This window comes from Gorilla gorilla, chromosome 19, assembly GCF_029281585.2.
Source record: "Gorilla gorilla gorilla isolate KB3781 chromosome 19, NHGRI_mGorGor1-v2.1_pri, whole genome shotgun sequence".
In the NCBI taxonomy this organism is placed as follows: domain Eukaryota; kingdom Metazoa; phylum Chordata; class Mammalia; order Primates; family Hominidae; genus Gorilla; species Gorilla gorilla.
In genome coordinates, this window is record NC_073243.2 from 72,356,352 (window position 1) to 72,383,022 (window position 26,671).

Sequence of the window (26,671 nt, forward strand, 5' to 3'; positions counted from 1 at the left end):
TAGTAGTCTGGGGTTGAAATTGTTCTTTCTTTGCAGATGTTCAATGAATTTCAATAGTTTTATATAAGCATCTCATTTATTAAGCAGTATTAACTTAATCAGAAATAAGAAGCCTTTGTATTTCTAAATCATTCTTTTCCAATTATTTTATACCAACACTTCATTCTCCACTGGCATCTAAGGTAGCTCCATAGTTTCCAGTTGCTTTCTGATATTAAGGCTTAGTCCGATTTAAAACATCAAACATTAGTTTATTCTCCCCTTCTTTCCTCTTCCACTTTACCCAGTGCAAGTAGGAACTGGCACCCTCTCTAATTAGGAGTCTGCCTCAGGTACACCATCACCTTGCATTCCCCTTGTTGTATTCCTCTTCAGGATATGGAGCTGAGAGGTAGAACAGGGAAAGGAAAGAGTGTAATGCTAACAGGCTGCTATCATAACCTTTCCCTCTTGGTTCCTGCTGTTTTTCTGGCCAGCACAGCCTAGCTGTTGATATCATCTGCAAGGCAGGCCTTCAAATTCTAGCTCTGGGGAATAAAGGTGTGAGTTTTTGGAGCTTCAGTGATTTTAAGCCAACTTTTTCAAGCCCCTGAGCTCTCACTACTGGCCATATAGTGCATGGCCTCGTGTTGCCGGGAATCTGTCTTGGAAAGGAGGTTGAACAAGCCCAGCTACATTCAAAGTAGCATCCACTTGAACCTCAGGCATCACCTATCTTGGCTCTGAAACTGGGTGAATCCACACTACCCCTATATCTCTTCTCTCTCCAAGACTGTTCTCCCCTGCTCCTATGATGAAGAGGTAAATCCACAAGTCCTTTTCCTCAGCAGATGTCCAATTAGGTAACTAAATTATACGACAGCCTTTGTAAATGAGTCTCTTAGAGCCTCTCAGGAGGTTTTAGGAAGAAAGACCAGGTACTCTAATTTCCCTTCCCTCCCTTGGGGAAGGCAGGGAATTTCCTCTTATCTCAAACGCACCGCATTCTAATGACCCTTGGATCTGCTCCTCTCTGTCTTGTTCCCAGTCTTATTATATAGAAGACGGAGGCTGGCCGCAGTTTGCCGCATCCATCACCTCTTAAGAAGCTTTGGCTCTGACTCTGGTGACTGTCAGTTCAGATGTTAAATACTTTCCTGTCCTCAGCCTTGGTCCTAATTACCAACCTTAGAAGTCCCACTAAGAGCTTCTTACATGTGGAAGGTAAACAAAGTTCCTTGGAAGAAAAAAAAAAAAATACAGATAACATATGGATATTTAGAATAGGTATTTGGCCTCAGTTGGGCCGCTGTTAAGATTTTTTCATCATCATCCATTAATTCAACATATTTAGCAAATAAGAACTAAATGCCTACCACAAGTTGAACAAAATGATAGACTCTTATAATTCAGAGAAGAAGAAAATGTATTCCCCGCTCTCTAAATGCCATTTCCTACTGTATAGTATTTAAAATCCAGGACTTTGGATGCCAGTGTGAAGGTAGGGGCTGAGGGCAGTCAGGGCAGAGGGAGAACATACAAAGCTGGAGAAGACAAGGTAGACTTGAAGAAGAGATGGCATTTGAAAGGGCTCTTAAAAAATGAATGGCATCGATCATCGGGCAGGAAAAAGAAAATAGAGGAAATAATATCAAGTAGAGATAATAATGGCATGAGCAAAGACAAAAAGATACAAAGATTGTGAGGCAGTTAATGCCTATGCCTCTGTCAGTGGGGTGGTGAGAATATAGTGAGGGCTGGGCCTCACCAAATCAATTGATTCAAATTCCAAGCTCCTTAACTGGTAAGGAGTGAAAATTCCAATTGAAAATGGGAAATTCCAAACCGGTTAAGGAGTTTGGAATTTTTCTGTATATAAAATGGAGAATTGTCAAAGGTTTTAAAGTGAAATAATGATGCACAGAATACCATTTTAACAGTAAGTCTCAATATCAATATGAAATAGATGAGCAACTAGGGAGTTGGGAGACGACATGATCTGGAGAGCTGGTGAGTGCATGAACTCAGTATATAACAATGAGGAAGGAAGAGAAGGAACAGAGATGGGAAATCTTTAATAGTAGAATTAAATTGAGAATGACTCAGGGATTTTAAGCTTTGGTGTCTGGGCGTGTAAGATATGCAGATATTCTTGCTGAGATAGGAAACACAGGAAGAACTGGCTGAGAAGAAGAGAATGAGTTTATTTGGAGATGCAATACTTTAAGGTGATGAAGAACATCTAGGAGGAGCTTCCCAGGAGTCATTTGGGCCTGGAGTTCAAAGCAGACTGGCTAAATGTGGGAACAATCAGTGAATAGAGGAGGCTTGAAGCTAGGTGAGTGCACGAGAGAATGTCCAGTTAGAGTATGTAAAGGGAGCAGGGAGCTTGGGACAGAGCACTTAAAGAACTGAAAAAGGATGGAGAGGAGGCAGTGAAGAAGCTGGAGATAAAGATATCAAGAGAAAAAAATTAGGATGGACCAGTGTCTCAAAAGCCAAGGAAAGAGGAAATGTCCAGCCCGACTGAAGCAGTTCCAGTGTGAAGTGTTAGAGAAAAGCCACATAGAGTAAAAACTGAAAAAAAAAAGGCATAAGATAAAGAAATTGGGAAGTATTTGGGTGATGCTGGATTTAACTAGACCATGCTTCTCTTGTGTTTAGATATTTGAAATGTATGTTTTAAAATAGACTTTTTGGAGAACTCTTAGCTGTCTTTTGTGTCGGAAGTCTGTGTAAATGCTGATTTTTCCAAAGAACATGAAATGTGCTTATATCCTTACATTTTTCTTTAGGATAAACAAATTTTGAGCTAATAAGCAAAAAGGAAGAGACATGCACTTAAAAAAAAGCATTTACTGTACATGAAAAGGGCCATTACTAAAACGGTTGGAAGTGATAACAGCAATTTTTCTCTGTAGGAAAGGAAATAACTTAGATTCAGGAAAAGGAGCTTGCTGACAAGGCAGTCAGTCATATGTCTCCCCAAAGGAAGTTAAGAGATTGGTTTTTTAAGGTCACAGTTCAATGGAAAGTGAAGTTGATGTTCACTTGAATAAAGCTTTCTTCAGTTATGCTGAGTGGATTATCAAAATAACTAACAGAAACAATAGAATGAGATGGTAATACCTCCCTCAGTGCTCCCAGCTTTTCAATCAAGTCAGATTATTTGCTGAAAGAGCAAGCATCTTGAAATATGATGAGAAAGTTCATATAGGATTTTTTTTTTTGCTCAACATCTTAGTCCCATATAGCTACTTAATTGTATATTTTCTTGAATAAATACATCAAGAATAAAAGATTTTCAAAAATATGTCATTCTCCTTTTGTGAAGAACTAGATCAGTGGCTCACCATATAAATGTGCAGTATTAGTTCTTATATTCATAGAAAATACATTATCAAGTAAAAAATGATTCTTTTATATGTTAATTCTAATAAAAAAACTACTTCAGAATATGTATGGACTCAAAGATAACTCAGGAGAAAGGAGATAAGATTAATAAAGTGCTTGATGTACTTCAGGCATATGCTGAGAATTGTGGTGATATTAATGACATAGTATATGAGTCATGCCCAGTGACCAAGGGCTCATGTGTCCTCTCAACATTTGAAGCAGTCTTCGAAGCTACCCAAAGCCCCACTGGATGTTGATCTCATCAGAATATGGTTATCAATGATCTTTGACCCATTGTCATCCTGAATCAAGGATAATTTCGATCTTAGAATAAATGGAGGTAAAAAGAAGTAAAAGACTTTTATCTTGAGCCCCTCACTATAGACTGGTTTCTCTCTCTTTCAAGGGCCTATCTCTCAGCTCTTTTGTTGAAAGCAGGCCTGCTCAACTATACTCAAAGCATAGGAAGCTACTTAGGTCATTTGCATATTTTTAGTATTTTATATTCCTTTGCAACCTTTGTAACTTTTACTTTCTACCCAACGTGAGAATCCCTCCTACACAGTGAGGCATTCAGGTTAAATATCTAGAGCCGAACATTACCCAGACTCAAGTTCTAATTCCTGCACTGTCATTTACAAGCTGCATACTGAGCCAAGTTGCTTGACCATTTCAAGTAAAACCGGGATGACTAAAATGCCTCTATTTGTTAGAACATTATAAAGACTAAATGTGATACTATATGTTATATACTTGGTATAGTGCTGGGAACTTAAATAGTCATAGAGAGAAAAATTACTTGGCTAGTTTCAGTTACTCATTGTCTTCAATAACAGTCTATCCCATTTTTAAAATTTCAAAACGTCATGCAGTCTTTCCTTTTATTAAGCCAAGTCTATCTTGTTCTCGACTTTGCCCACTAATCTAAATTCTGTCCTCTGGAACACCACAAAATAAATCCAATCTCTCACATTTTTCTGTTCCATTTAGTCTGAACTATCCACTGTTGAAAAACAAAAATGAACACGACATAGTTTCATTCTGAAATAACCTTAGACGATAGAAGAGAAAACATATGTATACACATATGTATTTGCACATGACATATATTTAGTGTTTAAGGATGCAAAGGTTTAAGTTGTATATTCAATTATTATATAAATGGAGCATGAGTGTTTCAAAGTGCAAGAATAAATGGTTAAATTAGCCAGGCGTGGTGGTGGGCGCCTGTAGTCCCAGCTACTCAGAAGGCTGAGGCAGGAGAATGGCGTGAACCCGGGAAGTGGAGCTTGCAGTGAGCCGAGATCACACCACTGCACTCCAGCCTGGGTGACAGAGTGAGACTCCGTCTCAAAAAAAAAAAAAAAGAAAAAAAGAATAAATGGTTATTGGAACACAAAGGAAAATGTGAAGTCTAACTGTGATTGAGTGGAGAAGAAACTATACTATGCCCTTAAGGATGGGTAAGATGCAAGGGCCTCCTGGAGGAAACAGCATGTACAAAAGAACCCAGGCATATTCAGAAAACCAAGGGCTTTGCAGTTTTACTAAAGCAAGCTTTCCAAATTGTGAACTGTAGGTGTAAATCTTTAGAGTTTCAAGGGATATGTTCATCTATATATGCACCAGACATTGGATATGGTCTGAATCGCAATAACAAAATGCCTATGGCATGACTTTTCTTAAATGTAATTTAATGCTTGTTAGTATTGATAATAAAGTCAGGCTGGGCACAGTGGCTCATGCCTGTAATTCCAGCACTTTGGGAGGCCGAAGCAGGTAGATCACCTGAGGTCAAGTGTTTGAGACCAGCCTGACCAACATGGTGAAACCCCGTCTCTACTAAAAATACGAATATATATCTATATATATGGAACACCATTCCCAGCTCTCTCTCTCTCTCTATATATATATATATATGTATATGTATATATATATATATATATATATATATATAGCTGAGCTATATATATATATATACACATTGATAGCTGTACAGCAATCAATGAGATAGGAGACATTTAGAATGTACTGGTGTTTCTGAAGAAGAACACAGAAGAAACTTTCAAATAAAAGGGAACTATCGATTGTGTGCAATGATAAAGAGAATTTATGGCTGGGCACGGTGCCTGTAATCCCAGCACTTTGGGAAGCCTAGACACGAGGATCACTTGAGCCCAGTTTGAAACCAGCCTGGGCAACAAAGTGAGACCCCTGTCTCTACAAAAACTCAAAAAATTAGCCAGACGTGATGTCATGCACCTGCGGTCCCAGCTACATTGGAGGCTGAAGCAAGGGGATAGCTTGAACCCAGGAGGTCGAGCTGGGCATGGTGGCAGGCCCCTGTAATCCCAGCTACTCAGGAGGCTGAGGCAGGAGAATCGCTTGAACCCAGGAGGCAGAGGTTGCATTGAGCCAAGATCACACCACTGCACTACAGCCTGGGCAACAAGAGCAAAACTCCATCTCAAAAAAAAAAAAAAAAAAAAAGTCATAATTCTGTGTTTTCTTCATCAGTGAGTACTCAGAGTACAACCACTAATATAGATAGTCCTTGAGAATTATTAGCATTAAAAAGGGATCTACTCAAGCGTTTGGGAGGTATCAGGTCAGAGTACAGAGGGCTAAGCAGGAGTGGGCCATTCCTTCCCCTTGGCATAGCTCTCTTCCCCTCTTATCTATTCAAGGACATTGCTCTGGCCATTCGCCCCTGTTTTAAGTTTTTCCTTACCACTACAGTTTTCTCATTATCATCCAACTACGTTGTGTTTCTTTCAGTGTGGAAAACAATTCATCTCAACATTGCTTCCATCTCCAACCAACTGGTTTTTACTGAAAGAGAAAAAAAAAAAGCCCTAGGAAAAACAAATGTGTGTATGCACAGTTTCTAATTTCTTTCTAGTATTTTCTCTGTGAGCTTTGCCTTCAAAACACATCTACTATCTGAATTCTTATCTCCATAGTTGCAGTTACCACCCTAGTCCAAGCAACTCTTATGTCGATTTTGGATCCCAGTAGCCTCCAGACTGGTCTGTCTGCTTTCATCTTCCCTTGCCCCATACTTTTTTCTCAACAGTGTATCTGGAGTGATCCTGTGAAAACATAAGTCAAAGCATGTCATTCCTCTACTCCAAATCTCCTTAAGTTACCCATCTCATTCAGAGTGAAATCCTAGTCCATACAATCATATTTCAAGACCTGCACTCTCTCCTCAAAGTCCTATCTGATGCCATCTCTTAAATCTGTCCTCTCTTCTCACTCTGTTTCAGCCATACAAGCTGTCTTTCCATGCATCAAGCTTGCCAGGTGACTCCATTCAGCTCAAACGATGATGTGACATATGCCTAATTACCTAGTAGCAAGCTTTCATTTTTTCGTATGATTGTATTGCTTGATGTACATGAAAAATTAGTGTGATCTATAGAGTTGGTTAACAGTGGAAAATTGACTTTGTCATTCGAAAACACTGTCTAGAAACTCCATAAATAAAACACAATTATTTTTCTTTTCAAAGTATTCCAAATGACTTACTATATATTTTTTTTATCATGTGACCCCTTTTCAGCTTTCGCCCTACTTAAATTCTCTCTTTTTTCTGAGACAGTGTCTCACTCTGTCGCACAGGCAGGAGTGCAATGGCATGATCTTCACTCACTCAGTCTCGACCTCCTGGGCTCAAGCGATCCTCTTGCTTCAGCCTCCAATGTAGCTGGGACCACAGGTGCATGACATCACATCTGGCTAATTTTTTGAGTTTTTGTAGAGACAGGGGTCTCACTTTGTTGCACAGGCTGGTTTCAAACTGGGCGCAAGTGATCCTCGTGTCTAGGCTTCCCAAAGTGCTGGGATTACAGGCACTGCACCCAGCCATAAATTCTCTTTATCATTGCACACAATTGATAGCTCCCTTTTATTTGAAAGTTTCTTCTGTGTCCTTCTTCAGAAACACCAGTACATTCTAAATGTCCCCTATCTCATTGATTGCTGTACAACCTCCTTCACTGGTATTCTTCCTCGGCTCCCAGCCCTCTGGCAATTCATAGAATTCTATCTTTGGTCCCTGACTTTTCATACATATGAAACCTGAGAAATCTTACCCACTCACAGACTCAAATCTCCATCTATACACTGAGCGTGCCTAAATTTAGCCCAGACTTCACTCCTGAGCTCTGTTCGCCAATTGCCTTCTAGACAGCAGAATTGATAGGTTCCAAAGTCACTTCAAACTTAACATGTCCCAAATTGGACTCATTAAAATATTTTGCAGTCAGTTTTTCTAGTAAATCACATCTTCAGTGAATGCATCACCATCTTCCCAGACACCGTGCTAGAAAACTTTGAGTCCTCTCTTGCGTGTCACATCAATTTCCTTACGTAGACCCTCAGGAGAAGGTGTCTTTTCCAAGACCACAGCCAGCATCTTGGAATATAAGAGGGTGGATGGCTTAATGCAAATCTATCCGTAAAACTGGAAACCTTATTTTGCATTCAACAGAGCAATCTTTTGGCACTCTAAAATAATAGATATAAATTCTGAAAAACCAGGAAAACTGGGTCTGTATTCTGGTTCTGCCTTTTGTGGTCTTAGGAAATTTAGTGAGCCTTTTTGATTCCGTTTCCTCCTCATCTTTCAAATGGGGAGAATAATAATTACTTCATAAATTATTTGAAAAAATTAAATGGAAGTAAGTTAAGTTATATGCAAGCCCCCAGTGACATAATTTAATTTCCTTCATTCTTTCCTATCAAATAAAGCAATCATACTTATTCAAAGATTTTTCTGTTCAAATATTTTTGAAATGTGCCTCCTTCCCTTAAGAACAGGTTGTAGAAATGATCCAGCTGTGATTTATATTGACAAAGCAGGGGGAGTTAGCTGGAGGGTATAACTCACCTGACCCTCAAGCCATCTGACTTATTATCTGGAATGTGCAAGGAATCTTGTTAGTGAAACTGTATTACAGGATGGTGTGTTGTTTTTGTTTGTTTGTTTATGTCATGATGAGAGCTTGTTTTTGTCATTCTTATACTAAGGTCATTGGAACTGTACTACAAAACTAGCCAACAGAATTAAATGAATAGATCGATAGTGATTAAAAGTCTGGACTCTGGAGTAAAGCAGCCAAAATTTAAATCATCGCACTCACTGAAGCAACCAAAATTTAAATCATCGCACTCACTGTGTTGCCTGGGATCAATTACTTTCTTTTGCTATTTCTCAGTTATAACATAGGGTTGCTGGGGAGTTAAATAACACAATAAATGTAAAAGACATAGGAAGGAGAAACCATTTAACAAGCCATTAAAGAGCCATTGAACACAAAGTTCTTTCAGTGAGGGTTTCTGTCCTTGAGAAGGAGGAGGATGACCTAGTTTAGGGAAAATATCGGAATTATTTTAAGTGGTAATTAAGACCATTGAAAGAAGACATTTAAGAGTTTTCCAATATTGATTTTAAATATTGTTCTATATATTCTCATTCTTTATGTTATGAAGTAAAATAAAATCACGTTTCTTGTTTAGTGCATAATTCAGGTTATTTTAGAGCAAGGCAATTTCATATTAAAAGCCCAAGCAGGTTACTAGTCTTTTTTTTTTTTTTTTTTTTTTTTAAGACAGAGTCTCGCTGTGTCACCCAGGCAGTGGTGTGATCTCAGCTCACTGCAACTTCCGCCTCCTGGGTTTAAGCGATGCTTGTGCCTCAGCATCCTGAGTAGCTAGGATTACAGGCACGTGGCACTACACCCAACTAATTTTTGTATTTTTTTTTTTAGTAGAGACGGGGTTTCACCATGTTGGCCAGGATGGTCTCTATCTCCTGACCTCGTGATCTGCTCACCTCAGCTTCCCAAAGTGCTGGGATTACAGGCATGAGCCACCATGCTCAGACACTAGTCTTAATGTACATTCCTGTTCCTCTCCATTATTCACACAAGGGCATGACTTGTTCCTTGGACCGATAAACCCATTACCAGGCACCTCTACTCACTTCATTGTATCTGTTATTAAAATACCTAAGATCCTATGAAGAAATATGTAATCTATCTAGGGCTTGAATTTCTGAAGTTTGCATTTTCAAATCTATGCAATAATGGCAAACATTAGAAGCAAGCAATAAGATTACTTCTACATTTTAATAATGATTTCAACTGGATAATGATTATCAACTACAATGGAATTAATATAATCCTTTCACCATGTATTTAACATAAAAGACTCATTTTTCCCTCTCCAAAACTCTCATTCTCACTACAAACTTTGTACTGACTCCCTAACACCTTGCCATTAGATTCTCTTTTGATTTTGTATTTTTACTGAAGTAAAAGAATTATGTCTCTTGTGATTATCTGCATTATGTCTAAATTAAAACCCTGACATTATTGAATAAAGTTGAGGCATGGGATTTTAATATCCAATAGATATTCCTAACCTTACTTAACAAGCACTCTTGGGACTCCAGAAATCATACTAACTAGATTTGGAAGATCAATTTTATCTTTTATCTAGCCAATTACTTCCACCAAATATACATAATTTTGTCTTTTTAATCACTATGATTTTATTATGGAGTAGCAAGTAAAATAATAGGAAATTAAGTTCATCTTTAATCATGGCTGCGTGGATGGATCTAGGCTGCTTTAGGCATATTGTTTCATAGTTTTGTATCTCAGTTTCATCCAAAAATTGATTTTATAATAATTGTATCTATATCATAAGATTACTGTGATGATTAATTAAGATGATGTATAGAAAGTGATTAAAATGGTACTTTGCATACATTAACTGTCATTAAGCTATTAATATTGTTTTTGTTATTATTTTACTCAATTCCTGAAACTATAGGTACGCTAAGACAAGGTATAATAAAATCTAGAATGTCAAAATGTATGGAAATCTTCATGCCTCCCATGTTTCAAATGACAGTCCAGGCTACTCATCTAAAGAAAGCCAAAGTCTCCACAAGCTCCACCAATACATAGTACATTCAAAAATCTAATTAGACTGAGTACTGGACGGAAGTGAGAAGGATAGAAGCACAATTTCAAACCATGCCTTAAAAAACAAAAAGCAGTATTTTTCAGGTTAATAAATTTTTTGTTTGCAGCCTAAGCATCTTTCAAGGTAATAGGGTTTTGACTTTTGTGGTACCAGTTCATCCCAGGGATAAACTTCTGCCAGGATGGAGAGGAACAGATTAAGTACTAGCATTAAAAAAAAATTCACTTAAATTGTATGCATCACATTTCCCCACTTCTCTCCCAGGACAGATTGAGTTTAGGCAATTATTCTGAGTTTATCCCTTCCTATATGCTGAGTAAATAGTGTCTAAGAGATTAGAACAAGGACTGTTAAGACAAGAACTTGTTTGAATCAGAAGGAAGGAAACTACCACTTCATCTGAGAATGTGTTGATGTGATTACACAGCTAGGAAAATAATCCATTTACTTTAAAAATGACAAAGGCCTCCGCCCTCTATAGGTATCTGGCAATATTGTTTACTGCGTATCATGTGAATACGCCAAGGCAACATTTTTCTGCAACAATGACCACCTGACACAAGAGATTTTATCACAGAACTGCAATGGCAAAAACAAAAACATTCATTGATTCTCAGAAAGCTCAAAGCCATTAAAAACAGAAATCAAGTTAGTGTGTAATATAGAATAATTGACTGCAAATCTGAGTACTCCCAAGTAATATATTATAAAACCTTATCCTCAGTTCCCAAATAAACATTCAAACAATATTTAAAAATGTACACAAAGTTATAGTATTACTGGCCAGGGAACATAGGAATAAAACGAGGCTCTCTTTCTGTGGTAACCTGAATATAGGGTGTGTTCAAGTGTCAATGCCTTTAGTGCTTAGCTATCCAGGGGGAAGAAAAAGAAAAGAAGGAGGTCTCTCTTGACCCAACAAAAAAATAGGAATGAATAAAAGTAAAATTGAAGAGCTAAATAAGTGAAAAGAAATCAAGTGTTATAACTGAAGAGAAAAGTAGTTAGACAACGAAATAAGGAATTTTGTTGAGATGATTTGGGAGAGAAAAAGGGTCTTAGATGATTAAAGATATATGCTTAGGAATGATGAAAAAAACATTTCTGGGAGGAACTAGAAAATACGACTCAGCACACAAGATGAGAAAACTGGTTTTAGAAATTGAGACAGTGAAAAAGAGAGAAGAGCAAGAGAGAGGAGAGGCAAATGCCTTATACTTTATTGCCCAGAATACTTCCCAGAGCATTTGGCAGAAGCAGTCTTTCTTCATTCCTACTTGCAAAAGTAGCCTTTCAAATTAGACTTTGTTCTTTTCTTATTGGAAAATGCCTTGAATCTAGATGTAGATGACCTCAAAGGTCCCACTGACCTGAGGCCAGCCATCCGGGCTCTCTGTGCTGTGCAGAGGGTTGCCAAGAGCTGGGGCAGGAAATGTTTGCATCTGGGCCTCGTCTAGAGAATGACACAGATGCAAATCACATAAAGATAGAAAGTGCATGATGATGTAAGAATCAGCTGTCCTAGAGGGGAGAGCTCAGTCTTGGCCTTAAAAGAAGGGCTAACTCTGGCTGGGCGTGGTGGTTCACACCTGTAATCCCAGTGCTTTGGGAGGCCGAGGCGGGCAGATCACAAAGTCAAGAGTTCGAGACCAGTCTGGCCAATATGGTAAAGCCCCATCTCTACTAAGATTACAAAAATTAGCCAGGCATGGTGGTGGGCGCCTTTAGTCCCAGCTACTCTCAGGAGCCTGAGGCAGGAGAATGGCTTGAACCCGAGAGGCAGAGGTTGCAGTGAGCCAAGATTGCACCACTGCACTCCAGACTGGGTGACAGAGCAAGACTCCATCTCAAAAAAAAAAGAAGGGTTAACTCAAGGAGGAGACCTGCATTCCAGGAGTGGAGAACAATGTAAGCAAGTGCAGAGTGTGTTTACAGGACAATGAATGGGGGAAAATCCATGTGATAGGATGGATTGGGTCCTGCAGAAGTTCTTAACTACCTGACTAAGAGAACGAGGATTTTTTTTTTTTTTTTTAACTATTGTAACATGTGGACTAAGTGGAGAATTGGGGCACAAAAGAGGCATTGTGAGAGAAGCATGTCAGAAAATTGACTTTGGTGTCAGAGTGCAGAATGGCAGCAGGGAGGGGAGATTAAAATAGGACTTCATTTCAATAACCCACATATCAGATGATGGGCTGAAATAAGGTGGTAGACTTCGTTGTTGGGTTAAGTGGAGAAGCAGAGGCTTAAGAGACTATATAAAGAAAATTGGTTTGTTATTGAGATGGGAGGAGAATGATGAGACACAGTATCATTCAATGATATGGCTAATCCTTTTATTTAATTTTAATAGACACGTAATGATTGTACATGTTTACGGTATACAGAGTGATATTTTGATGCATGTATACAGTGTGTAATGATCAAGTTAGAATAATTAGCATACTTCTCACCTCAAACATTTATTATTTCTTTGAGTTTCTCCTTCTTATTTAAGTGTTTATTCGAAAGGCCTTTCAGCACTTAATCTTAGTCATTAAAGTAGACCTGAAGTCTGAGGAATGCTTATCTTATCTTCCCTAACCTAATGATCTTCTCTCTCAGATCCATCACCAATCTTATCAGAAAACACTGGCCTTTAAAGACTTTTAGGCAGTTTCTGGTATGAGACTCACATGTAATATAATTATTTGGGAGAATTATCTGCAGCTATATTGCTGCAGGAATGTTTCCTGATTGCCAGGAAGCAATCAGATCTTTAGAAAACATCTTAACTGTAGAAAGAAGCCTCTAAGATTACCCACAGTACTAAGAAACATGAGGAATATAAATATCACAAGTATAAGACCACAGGTAATCTGAAAACCAGCATTTTTAAAGCTCAGATTTGAATCCACACAAGTACAAGGCTTCTGTCTCGAACTCTTGACCTCAGGCAGTCCACCCGCCTCGGCCTCCCAAAGTGCTGGGATTACAGGCATGAGCCACCATGCCCGGCCAACAAGTACAAGGCTTCTGTCAGAATTCTTTCTTGAAAAAAAAAAAAGCCTTGATAAGTCAGCACCACTCAGTTTTCTGTTGACAAAAAAAGAGCATAATATTTGGGCTTCAAATCTCCCTCCATTTCTGTTGAAGGGGGAAGCTGAAGGGAAATAGATCAGTGTCAAGTGGCCCCATTGAACATCAAGCAATATAATTGGTGTATCCCTAAGGGACATGTTATTGGCTCTGGCCTTTATTGAATTCTATCTGATGTATCTTGGATGTTTACAGACATCCCAAACTTTGTATATCCAAAAGGAAATAGTATTCACAATCAATTTCCCACCTTCACAAACATCACACTCCTCCAAGGATTCTGCTCAGAAAATAGTGCCACATTTCATCTACTTCCAGAAGCTAGTATTCTGAGAGTTGTACTCCTCATTCTAACTCCTGGTATCAAATCAATGTAATTCAGATCAAGTCATCAAGTACTATTAAATCTACCCTGAGATATGCTTTGAATATAGCCATGCCTTGCCATCTTCACTGCCTCCATCCTTGTCCAGAACACCATCAACTCTCATCTAGACATCCAATTTTTCCTTCTTTAATGCATTCTCCACATAGAATCCAGATAATTCATTTTTCTTTAATGTGTTTTATTTCATTATATTACTACCCTTGTTAAAGTTGTCCAGTGGCTTCCCATTGTGCTTAGAATAAATCCAGTTCTTTCAAAGGCCCCCAAAACTTGCCTGAACTGACCATGGCCCACCTCATGCCCCTGTCTCCCCTGTTTGCCTTGCTCCAGTGACTCTGGCCTTCACCATAAATGGCCATCTCATCTCTAATTTTCTGTATATTTATATATTGGTTTGCTTCATGTGTTCTTCCTCCACAGATTGTAGAGATCATGAGAACAGAGACCTTTGTCCCCAGATCCCTGGGGCATACATAAGTCTATCTTATAGCATGAACCCAATAAGCACTTCCTCAGTCTTCTTTTCATTCTCTGCCCCTACTATAGTATTTTTCCTCTTGAAAGGCATTGTTCCAACCTGTATCTGCAAACGATACTAAGGTATTCTTATCCCCAATTTCCACACTGGATATTTTTATAAACATCGCCTAATTACATACCTTGGCATTTAGGCTCCAATATTAATTTATTTTGAACCTTCAGCATACCATTAAACCCTAGGAAAGTGATTAAGCCAGGTCATCTGCTTCTAGTGCTCATGGATTTGATATTCTCAATTGTCATTAGGTTTTTACATTTATCCCTAGTAAACAGCAATGAGATCGAACTCTAATTTCCATACTCCTGAGATTTTTTTGAGTCCTGGTTCTATCATCCAGTGCACTAACTCTGTTTCAGTTTTCTGTCATCCAACACTCAGAAATTTTCACTGTGCTCTTATTCTTTTTTTTTTTTTGTAATCTCATTCTTAAACTTCTGCTACCTTATCTTCTAAGACATCATTCTCTACTGTTTTCTGTCATCCTTCCAACTGCACCTTCCCAGTCTCCTCTGAGGAGACTGGGTCTCCTTACTCAGTCACTCATTCATTTGGTAAGTCATGAAATAAACGTTTATTGAAAAACTCTTATGTGCCAGGCACTGGGCTAGGTGCTGGAAATACAAAGACAAACAAGTCACAGCCTTTGTCTTCCAAGTCCATTTCCCAAAAGTCCCTTGGCCTTCTCTTATTACTGAGCAATTTTACCCATAATTATTGCTTCAGCTAAATATGTATACTTTGCTAAATTTTAAACCAGTGTATCCAGCTTCATAATCTTTCCTGAGTTCTAGATGGCTTATTTTGTGTGTTTTACTGAATTTTACTAAATCATCCTGCAAAAAAAATCTCAATCTCAACATGGTCATAACATATTTATCCCTATTTATCACCACCCCTGATCACCCCCATGACACCTCTGTATTCCTGATCTTGATTAATGGCATCATCACTTGCCCACCTAGCAAGTTGAGGATCAACTCAGATTTCCTATTACTATATTTAGCTTTCACATAAAATGTGCTTTCACATAAAGGTCCTCTCAATTTGATTTCATAAATACCTCTCTTTCTCTGCATCCCTACTGCCACTATTTTAGTTGATATCGTCTGTCAAACTAATTATTCTTACATTCTATTTCAAATCCCATTCTGTCCAAACCCATACCTCACACTGCTATCAGGTCTCCAAATAGAACAAAGAAAATTTACAAAAAAAATCATTCTACATGGTAATAATAGCAAAATTTCAACAACAATGCAACAAAAGTAATCAGGACATAAGCCAAAGAAAAAGTAATTTGGAAAAATAAGATGGAGCCAGGAATAATATCTAACACATAATTTTGCTCTTACTGTGTCTATGATGTTATTTCAAATGTTTTGAATGTGTTATTCTATTCAATCATAGATGCCACTATGAAGATTGATAAGGAAACTAAAAAGGAATGAAATATAAATACAAAGGCTATTCTGTGAAATTTTATACAATTGCTATGGTAGGTCAACAGATTTAACCCTTAATCAAACAGCCAATACAAAGAAAAAAGGAAACAGTCAGTTACAAGACTCACAGTGTCTGAAAGTAGAAACAAAACAGTTGCTCATGGAAAACACTGCAAAGCTTGATGTTAAGACTAATAAAAAATAATTGGGGAAAACTGACAAAGACAATTTGGCTACTCAAAACTGTCAAGTTCTTTTGATAGGATGTATAGCCTCTGATGGTCAGATATAGATAGGCGCTATAGATTCTTTTCCCTAACAACCACACTGTGCTGCATGGGTATGCCACGATGAAGGAAAGTCTTCATTTAAGTTCTGACACTCTTTACAACATTTAGTTGCTACCAGCCAGTTTTGTACAAAATAAAACAAAAACACAACCTTATGAATTTGGTGAAATTTCAGTGTTTGCTTTATGTACTGAGAAGTGCCTAGTAAGAATGATTTAATCTTAGAAAGGCAGCCCAATCAGTTGGCTTTCCAGTGTGACTTGTTTATAGAATCCTCTGTTGAATGTTGTTACACTGCTTCCCATTCATGCAAGGCCAGTGGTACCTTTATGGCATTTCCAGCAAATTCACCAACTTTGAACGCCATTCAGTGTACCAGTGCACCAATTATTTCCATTATCTCTTTGCTAGGAGTTCTTAAACTTCTTGTACATGGACCCTTTTCACTGTCTGAAGAATAGTTCTGTCTGTAGAATACTTCTCAGAATAATGCTTTTAAATAAATATTTTTTTAAAAAATGATATTTCAAAGGAAGAAAATGATATTGGAAGGCATTTTCAAATACAGTTTAATAAAACTGTGTGCTTCTCTTTAAAAACATTGAACAACAAGACCTAAAAGCTGTGGGTTTTGGGACATTTTTGAGTCTATTTTATTTTGAGATATCATGCCTTAACTATAAAGTTGCATGAAAATTGATCAAATTGTTGGTGAGCCCCAAATCAAGAAAAGGAATGCTCTCTCTTTAAATGATGCAAATATTTCACAGCATCAGATGATGATACCTTAATATATTCATTTTCAAACTAAACATATTCCTAATAGAGGGACCAGAAAGTAGACAAGTCCATAGAACTGGGCAAATGTTTTCTAGGCCAGGAATAAGAACAGTAAACAAACTGTGTTGTGGTTCGTATGATAGGATTAACATATGAAGATTCTACCAGCAGGTGAATACTTTTTAAAATTATAGAAAACACAAAAAACGTGAAGGTGGGAAGAGCTAGTCTTGATCATTTAGCACTATCCAGGGAAGAGGGTCCTGAATCTTGTGTGTAGAAACCATTTAGTTGTAAAGGGCTTTGGCTATACCTATTCTTATCTATTGCATATAGATCTAGTTTAACTCTCAAAATACTGTGGGGAGGCATGGGCAGCTTGCTGTACCCCTATACCACAGGGACCTTCTACATTAGGGGCACTTCAAAGGGCTCCATGAACCTCTAGGAATTATATATATATACACACATACACACACACACACACATATATATATACACACACATATATATATACACATATATATATATATACACATACATATATATGTATATATATATTTTTTTTTTGAGATGGAGTTTCACTGTTGTTGCCCAGGCTGGAGTGCAGTGGCACAATCTTGGCTCACTGCAACCTCTGCCTCCCAGGTTCAAGCAATTCTCCTGCCTCAGCCTCCTGAGTAGCTAGGATTACAGGCACCCACAGCCATGCCAGCTAATTTTTTGTATTTTTAGTAAAGACGGGGTTTTACCATGTTGGCCATGCTGGTCTCAGACTCCTGACCTCAGGTGATCCACCCTCCTCGGCCTTCCAAAAGTGCTGGGATTACAGGCGTGAAACACTGAGCCCAGCTAAACCTCTAGGAATTCTTAAAAAAAAAAAAAATCATCAAAATTTCTGATCCTCCTAAGCATGGATACAAACTTTGGTGTAGGCAGATAATCATGGCTCTCACCAGATTCTCAAAAGGGACCTTGGCCCACCAAATGATAAAATGTACTTTTCTATCCTGTTTCTTTTTCATTCTATAACACACCTGTTGGCATCCACCACAACAGTGTTGCATTGCTCCCCTGGGCATATTTTCCTTTCTTCCCAAATTTCAATTCAAATCTTCCTTGAACCAGTGAAGAAATCTGCCCCACCTTTTGTTATAGTCCTTGTGAAAAGCACTAAATGCCTCTCCAGAAAGGTCCTTCTATCATTAAACCTAGAGTGTGTGAGAACCAGCAATGTAAAGCACCTTTCCCTGGCCCTACCACCATCCAAAGGATTTAGGTTGGATGCTCACTGAATTTGGAACCAACACAGGAAATGGATGCAAACACCTTTCTCTTCCTAGTTCTCCTCCTACACTAAGCTTCATGCTTGGGATCTCAAGAAACTGGTTGAAGAAAGAAGAAAGGCCACCAACCACATTGCCCTAAATACATAGGTATTTGGAAGCAGGTAAAAAACGAAGAAGAAGGCTAGACTAGAGGCAAGCTACAAATGCTTAAAAGGGGATTTACCACCCATGCGCAAATGTGGATCAGTCTCTATTGTCCTGGTGTCTCCAACCAGGGAGTGGGAATATGTCTCCTTGTTGACATAGGGCGGTCCTAGAACAAAGAAAGTTGATGACATAAACATATCCTTTTTTCCCAGCACTTGAGTTGTGTGTGATTTAACCTTTAACTCTTGCTTGTTGATGTAGGTGAGATGTCAAATATTTTCTACCGGCCTGTTGGCAACTGTTTAAAGTGTTTTCATCACTCTTTCACTAAGGCAAAGCCAGGCTCAGGCTAACCCGTCCTTCTAACACAGTTTCTTCCCCTACCCTCTCTCTCCTTTCTCCGCCACTTCCTTCAGACCCAAACAGGAAAGCCATGACAAAGAGCTGGGATCAGCCTGGTAGTCACTGTAAATCTGCAATTACTTAAGTGTTGCTTCCTGTTTTTTGAAAGAACACACTTGCAGCATGGAATAGACTGAGGTCTTGTGACCAACTGTGAACAAATGATTTAAATTGTGACAGGAACAATAAGAAGCCCAGTGTCAGATCCTGCTGCCCTTCTTTTACCCTCCTTTAATTCTGTAGACCCGGAGTTTAAAGCCTCGTACTTCCTCTAGATCAAATTGCTCTCATGAAAGGACAAAACAGGCACATTCTGCCTACTTCATGCTTAGAGGAAAACCATCCTACCTTTTCCCAAAGCTGAACTCAAACCCACCGGTCTACTCATTCAGGGCAAAACAATTTTTTTTTTTGAGATGGAGCCTCACTCTGTCTCTCAGGCTAGAGTGCAGTGGCATGATCTCGGCTCAATTTTCCTGCCTCAGCCTCCTGAGTAGCTAGGATTACAGGCGCCGACTACTACACTCAGCTAATTTTTGTATTTTAGGAGATGCAGGGTTTCACCATATAAGCCAGGCTGGTCTTGAACTCCTCACTTTGTGATCCGCCTGCCTTGGCCTCCCAAAGTGGTGGGATTACAGGCGTGAGCCACCGCACCTAGCCTAAAACATTGTTTAAATAGGTATATTTTCATTTAATGTTTAAGCCGAAGGCAGAAAGTTTTTACTAGTTTTGCCTTTGCAAGACAAAGGTCTTTCTACCATCAAAAAGAACAAAAAGTGGGGTAAAGATTCTCACCCACATAATTTCATACATGTTTTTTACTTAATGGTCATTCTTGTTCCCTTAGAGACAGAAGACAATCCTGCAGAAAGAATGGACTTTTAGCTACCAGCAAACAACAGCACACATACAACATATACCTGAAGAAAGCAACTTGGATAAAGGAAGCACTACTTATTTGCATTTTCATAATTTTAGTCTGGAGCTTGCACTCCTATCTTGGAAAGGAAATCTCTTTCATTAAAGAAAACTGGTTATGCCAAATGCACAAAAATAACAGTGGGAGGCACTGGCGTGGGGATGGGTGGAGGAAGGTCACTGCATGACTCAGAAGCGTGGCTTCCATAATTCATATTTTAAGTCGTATTACTTCATAGTCAAAACAGAATTGGCTGGGCACAGTGGCTCACGCCTGTAATCCTAGCAATTTGGGAGGCCGAGGCAGGTGGATCACTTGAGGTCACGAGTACGAGACCAACCTGGCCAACATGGTGAAACCCCATCTCTACTAAAAATACTAAAATTAGCCAGACATTGTGGTACACCCCTATAATCCCAGCTACTCAGGAGTCTGAGGCAGGAGAATTGCTTGAACCCCGGGGGCAGAGTTTGCAGTGAGCTGAGATCACACCACTTCACTCCAGCCTGGGCGACAGAGGACAGAGTGAGACTCCGTCTCCAAAAACAAACAAACAAACAAACAAAACACATAATTTTAGGGTCAGAGAAAAAAAACTAACACCTAGCTAAAGTAGGGTTTCTAAGTCATATACATATATACTATCACATAACTAAAGTAGGGTGTGTCTAAACTACATGTGTGTATGTATATACGTATATTATATTATGCATACATAGCTGAGTATAGTGACACATAGCTAAAGTAGGGTTTGTTTTTTATGTGTTTTTTGGATGTAGATTTTTAAATCATATATACCACATTATATAAAATTGTCTCAGCTGAACTGTCTACTTGGAAACTCATTAAAATCTTTCCATAGGAAAGTTTAAAGTAGCCATAGGCTTAATTCTTATTTCCCCAGTCATTTAGCATATCTATTACTACTTCTTACAGGAAGACGTGGAAAATCAGGCACTTTGGGAATCATGGAACCTTTCCCAGACATGATTTGGTATTACTCTGTGCACCAAATAACTCAGTGGCCTGAAGACTTGAAAAAGTTAATGAACAAGTCAGAAAGGGCCTTTAGGATTACCACTTAAAGGTAGCCCATTACATAAAAAATTTTGTTTGTAGAAAACAAATCTTAGAGAACTGATAAAGTATGGTGCACACTTGTTAAACATTAGCCCCAAGTTCCCATTTAAGCCACATTATATTTCTGAATTATAGTTTAGACAATATGAAAGTTTGCATGATTCACCCTGATACAGGAATCACTATCCAGGGACCTAAATGCTTCATGAGTTTCATATTTTAACTGGTAGGTAGACAAGAAAGAGCAAGAACAAAGGACATGACAAAGTAAAGCTGTACCAGAGCAATCCATTGAAAATGACCCAATGTAGGCCGGGCGCGGTGGCTCACGCCTGTAATCCCAGCACTTTGGGAGGCCGAGGCGGGCGGATCACGAGGTCAGGAGATCGAGACCATCCTGACTAACACGGTGAAACCCCGTCTCTACTAAAAAAAAAAAAAAAAAAAAATACAAAAAAATTAGCCGGGCGTGGTAGTGGGCGCCTGTAGTCCCAGCTACTCGGGAGGCTGAGGCAGGAGAATGGCGTGAACCCGGGAGGTGGAGCTTGCAGTGAGCCGAGATTGCGCCACTGCACTCCAGCCTGGGCGACAAAGCAAGACTCCGTCTCAAAAAAAAAAACAAAAAAAAAAACAAAAAAAAAAAAAAGAAAATGACCCAATGTAGTCCAAAGTCAATATTCATTGACTGAATTAATAGTTTTTGAAAAATAAAATGTAGTAAAATTAGTTCCAATGTGGAGATAGGGTGGAAGAAGGTCAAGTTTTATTTTGTTTGTAAAAAGTATTCCATTAAAGCTATGTGGTAAAATTATGCTTTATACCATTTATGAATATCAAAGTACTAAGATAAAACACAACTTTCTTAAAAGTACAGCAGCAACATACTTTTAAAAAAAAAAAACCAACAAGCAAGAATATGATCACTGGTAAAAGTGTCTCATTGAAGAACACCCCCATTGAGGAGCTTGGGTATCAAAGGAGCAATAAATGGAAAATGTCCTGTTCAGTCATAGAAAGTTTGAATCTGCTTCATGTCAAAGTGTCACTGCAGCAGAGTTTTTTGTCAGGCATTCATCCTGACTGCTTTTTCTGGTTTTCCTTTCCTTCCCAGTTATCCGAGGGATCCCCTCCCCTATTTGTTTCTCTTTCACTTCTTTCTTCCATCCTTTTTCTTCTAGTCTTCATGCTGTTAACAAAGCTATAATTCATTAAAAATTGAAATTTTTTTTATTGAAATCACATGCACACAGATTCATATTATATATTAGCAAATATACATGTATACTTTAGTCACCATTGTAACTCAAACAAAGAATTTGGGAGAACATTTATAGTATCATACATATTAGATGAGTGAATTAACCATTACAGCATCACCTTCTTACTTAGCACATCACTTGGTGCATTACAAAATGAGGAACATACCAGACCCATTCCATAAGAAACCTTTGGGGAGACACAGGAAAAATCTGAAGATGGTTCATGCCCTTTTCCCGTGGCTTGCATAGCACTGCATGGCTGTTCACATGCACTTCTATACACTCCTTGCCTTCTGTATTTCCCCATTCAGTCCCCCTCGCTGTCATTCCGTCATTCGCATGCTCCTTCTTGCCACATGATATTTTTGAGTTCTATTAAATTTGCTTATACCATATTTACTTTTATGCTCTTACTTTTACTAAGTCCTACTGATATTGAGCACAATTTCTGGATCACTCAGATGTGCAGTAATGTTAATGTAGGGATGAAATGTCCTTAAGACAAAAGCATACAGTAGCTGTGTTTGTGATGTGGCATGTCAACATATTAAGACAATTCAACTAAAATAAAGATTTGATTGACTGTAATGAAGTGAAGAAATTCAACTGATTGCTTGCATCTCATGCCCTGCAAAAATGAGTAGATTAAACCTTTTTCTTCCCTCTTCCCCCAACAATTTAACTTGTTTATATGTTTTTGAAATATACAGTTTCTTTGGGGTGTCTGTTTAGAAGCCTGAAAAAGGCATTGCTAAAAGAAAAAAGGCAATCAGTAACATGCTTATTCTAAAGTAACAACAACAAAAAGTTTTTCGTCTTTAAGAAGGACAAAAAATCCAAACAGCATGTGTTTTTAAAAAGTAAAAAATTTTTAAAAATAAATACGATGTTAAGTACAAAATTTGCTTCAAAATTTCATATGGAATGTTAGTAATAGCATTATAAAATGGTATTTTTATTGGAGCATTTAGATATTGGCACTTTTTTTGGAAAATAATTGGCATTATGTTGACAAAAATTAGAACATAAGCTGACAAGTTATTTAAAATGTTCATACATCTGACCCAGTAATACAACTACAATTAATGTAGCTTATAAATGTAAATCTAAAATGAACACCAAGATTTATGTTCAAGGCTATTATTCTTACAGCAGTGCTCTGAACAGCAAAAAAATGACAGTAACCTATATTCTGATGATATGTATATATTTATATTACGGCAAACCTATAGAATTTAATATTATGCAGATATAGAAAATCAGATTTTCAAAGAGTACTACATGGCATAAAAATGTATGTAATGTTCAGGAAGAAAATGAAGGATATTAAATTGTATATGTAGCAATTCTCAATTTATAAATGTAAATAAATACATATGAATAAAATACAGAGATAGGAAGATAGATACATCGAAATTGGAAGGAAACATACAAAAACAGGGGTGATATTTGGATAGCAGAATTACAGGTGATTTTGATGTTATTTTTACACTTTTCTGTGTTTTCCAAATTTTCTTCAATCACAAGTGTTAATTTTTTTTTCTTATCCAAGAAACAATTTTTCATCTACCTCTGTAATTTTTACTAACTTAATTAAATTCTGTCAGGTAACCTAACAAGTACCAATGTTTCCTTCTTTCTTAAACTCTCACCTTAAATGTCTTCCCTTAGATACTGCTGCTGACTCACAACCTCACAAGCGCATCCCATCCCTTGCCATCTACCCTGATAGAGACTCTCCTCATGCTTTGGACTCTTGAAACATAGGATAGGACTTTGTAGACTCATCACTCAGATATCATTGTTGGTGATCACAATGTCTTAGATAGGGGTCCTTGAAAGCAGAGACTGAGAAAGGGCTTCAGATATATGTGATGTATTGAAGGAGTGATCTTTAGGAAAAACCTAGAAGGCAGTAGATTAAGCTGAACATTGAGGGGGAAAGAGGTAAGGAGAGATGTGATCTCAGGTAAAGTATAGCCTTGGCTGATGCCCAGGAAACTGGGGCATAAATCACACCTCCCACAATCACACCCCCCAAGAAACAACCTTGTTTCACCTTGAGGATATGTGCCCAGGCTTTTGTACCCCCAAACCAGTCAGCCATTGGTGACCCAGAAGGGTGGGGAAAGGTGGCGCTGTAACCCCAGCAGGTGGCTCCTATCAGCAAAGGGCAAGCCTCCAGAAAGAACCCAAAACACCTGAGTACAGATCCACCAACTGGCAAAGGAAATCTGGTGGAGCAACAACCATGTCTCCTACCCACAGTGATAATGAAAAGAGGAGGAGAAGGAAACAGGAGGAGAAGAAAATTTCAAACAAGTGCAGGCAATGTGGAAAGGACACAATTTTTAATTGATGCTCCCCTCCCAACTTGGAAGAATGGTGATTCAGGCAAGCAACTGCAACATTCTGGTAGAATAGAATACCACAGTAGATTGAAATCATATGAAGGCATTTAAAAATTCCAAAATGGTTTTAATATAGGAGTTTAAGTAGATGGCTGCTTAGATGAACTCTCTATTTGCTCTGACCTCCCAAGAAAGTTTGAAGAGAAGGTACACTTAATTTCCTCCAACACTAATACTTTTTCCATACAAATGTGAGGCTTAAATGCAGCTGCTAGGTTTTCCCAAGAGATGGCTTAATTTTGGAATCAGATGAAAGAACTCTTTGGTCCGGTGGTCCAAATTACTGAGACACTCAGGGACAAGGAGATCTGTAAACTATGCTATAAAGACATGATGAAGATGCCAAAAGCAATTGCAACAAAAGCAAAAATTGACAAATTGGATCTAATTAAACTAAGAGCTTCTGCACCTCAAAAGAAACTATTAACAGAGTAAACAGACAACCTACAAAATGGGAGAAAATTTTTGCAAACTATGTACCTAACAAAGTCTAACATGCAGCACCTAGAAGGAACTTCAACAAATTTACAAGAAAAAGACAAACAACCCCATTAAAAAGTGGGCAAAGAACATGAACAGACACTTTTGAAAAGAAGACATACAAGCAGCCAACAATCATATGAAAATAAGCTCACATCACCAATCATTAGAGAAATGCAAATCAAAACCACAATGTGATACCATCTTACACCTGTCAGAATGGCTATTATTGAAAAGGCAAAAAATAGCAGACACTGACCTGGTTGTGGAGAAAAAGGCACACTTATACACAGTTGGTGGGAGTGTAAATCAGTTCAACCATTTGTGTCCTTTCCATGTGGAAGACAGTGTGGCGATTCCTCAAAGACCTAAAAACAGAAGTACCATTTGACCCAACAATCCCATTACTGGGTATATACCCCAAGGAATATAAATCATTCCATTATAAAGACACATGCATGCATATGTTGATTGCAGCACTATTCATAATAGCAGAGACATGGAGTCAGCATAAAAGCCCATCAGTGATACACTGGATAAACAAAATGTTGTACATATACACCTTGGAATACCATGCAGCCATAAAAAAGAATGAGATCATGCCTTTTGCAGGAACATGGATGGAGCCGGAGGCCATTTTCCTTAGCAAACTGAGGCAGGAACAGAAAACCAAACACCATATGTTCTCACTTACAAGTTGGAGTTAAATGATCAGAACACATGGACACATAGAGAGGAACAACACACACTGGAGTCTATTAGAGGATAGTGGGTGGGGAGGAGGGAGAGGCTTAAGAAAAATAACTAATGGATATTAGGCTTAATACCTGAGTAATGAAATAGTGTGTATAGCAAAGCCCCATGACACATGTTTACCTATGTAACAAACCTATACATGTACCCCTGAACTTAAAAGTATAAAAATAAAAACCTCTACCCTTCGTAGCTTTAATTTCTTGGTGATTCCAACAAATACGATAGACTTTCCAAATGTTCCTCTTCACTCAGTCATGCTCTGTGGGCTGTGCTGTGAGGGGTAGTTACAGCAGCACCTTGGTAGCAGAACAGTCTATGTCTGTCCGGAATTATTTCCATGCTTTGCAAGGCCTACGTCTACAAGTTCAAAATCTGCCGTCATTTCAGTGACAAAGTCAATCAAGTCCATTCTTGGATATTAAGTAGGTCAGAAAACTCTTTGGTTTTCAGCACATTCTGACCAGATTGTACAGACCCAACAAAGAGGATATTTTTCTCTTTAACTCCCTCACAATTTAGAGAGGAGAAGCCCCAGAGTAGATTGTGCGAATATTGAGGGGTATAAACACAGAATGTATAGAAAAAGGGGGAAAATGTTAGAAATGCTAGAAATAAGAAAGAAGTACATATAAAAAAGAGACATTTCAAAAACATCTTTCTCTTTACCAAGCAATTTGTTTCCGAACTTTTTCGTGGCTCCGGCTATAGCCTTCAGGAAACTTGATGATGTCATTTCCTTTCAATTGGCCAGTTACATAAATGTTGGAAAACAGCCATTTAAAACAGCCCTCAAACAGATGGCCATGTGTGTAAATGCCAGAAAGTGAGAACAGCCATTTGCAGTTATTTATTTATTTTTTTACCCCACACATGGTATAATGTTTATTTTACAGCCTCTCTTATGGACTTATTTGGATCATTCTTGTCATTTTTCTAGGAAAAAAAAAATCCCAGAGGAAGCAGTCATAAAATACAAAAGACAAATTATGAAATAATGAAAAATAAGGTAATGAACAGAAGTGAGCATCA

The 26,671-nt window shown here is 38.2% G+C and overlaps 1 long non-coding RNA gene across 1 annotated transcript in view; it reads right to left on the reverse strand.

Moving 5' to 3' along the window:
- Positions 1-26,375, reverse strand: part of LOC109023859 (uncharacterized) — an 87,864-nt gene extending 61,489 nt beyond the window's left edge. Inside the window, exons 1-2 of the long non-coding RNA XR_010131673.1 lie at positions 26,309-26,375; positions 25,146-25,254 (exon numbers count right to left, since the gene is read on the reverse strand). This is a non-coding gene — a long non-coding RNA (uncharacterized lncRNA). The remainder of the gene's footprint in view (positions 1-25,145; positions 25,255-26,308) is intronic.
- Positions 26,376-26,671: the final 296 nt, after the last annotated feature.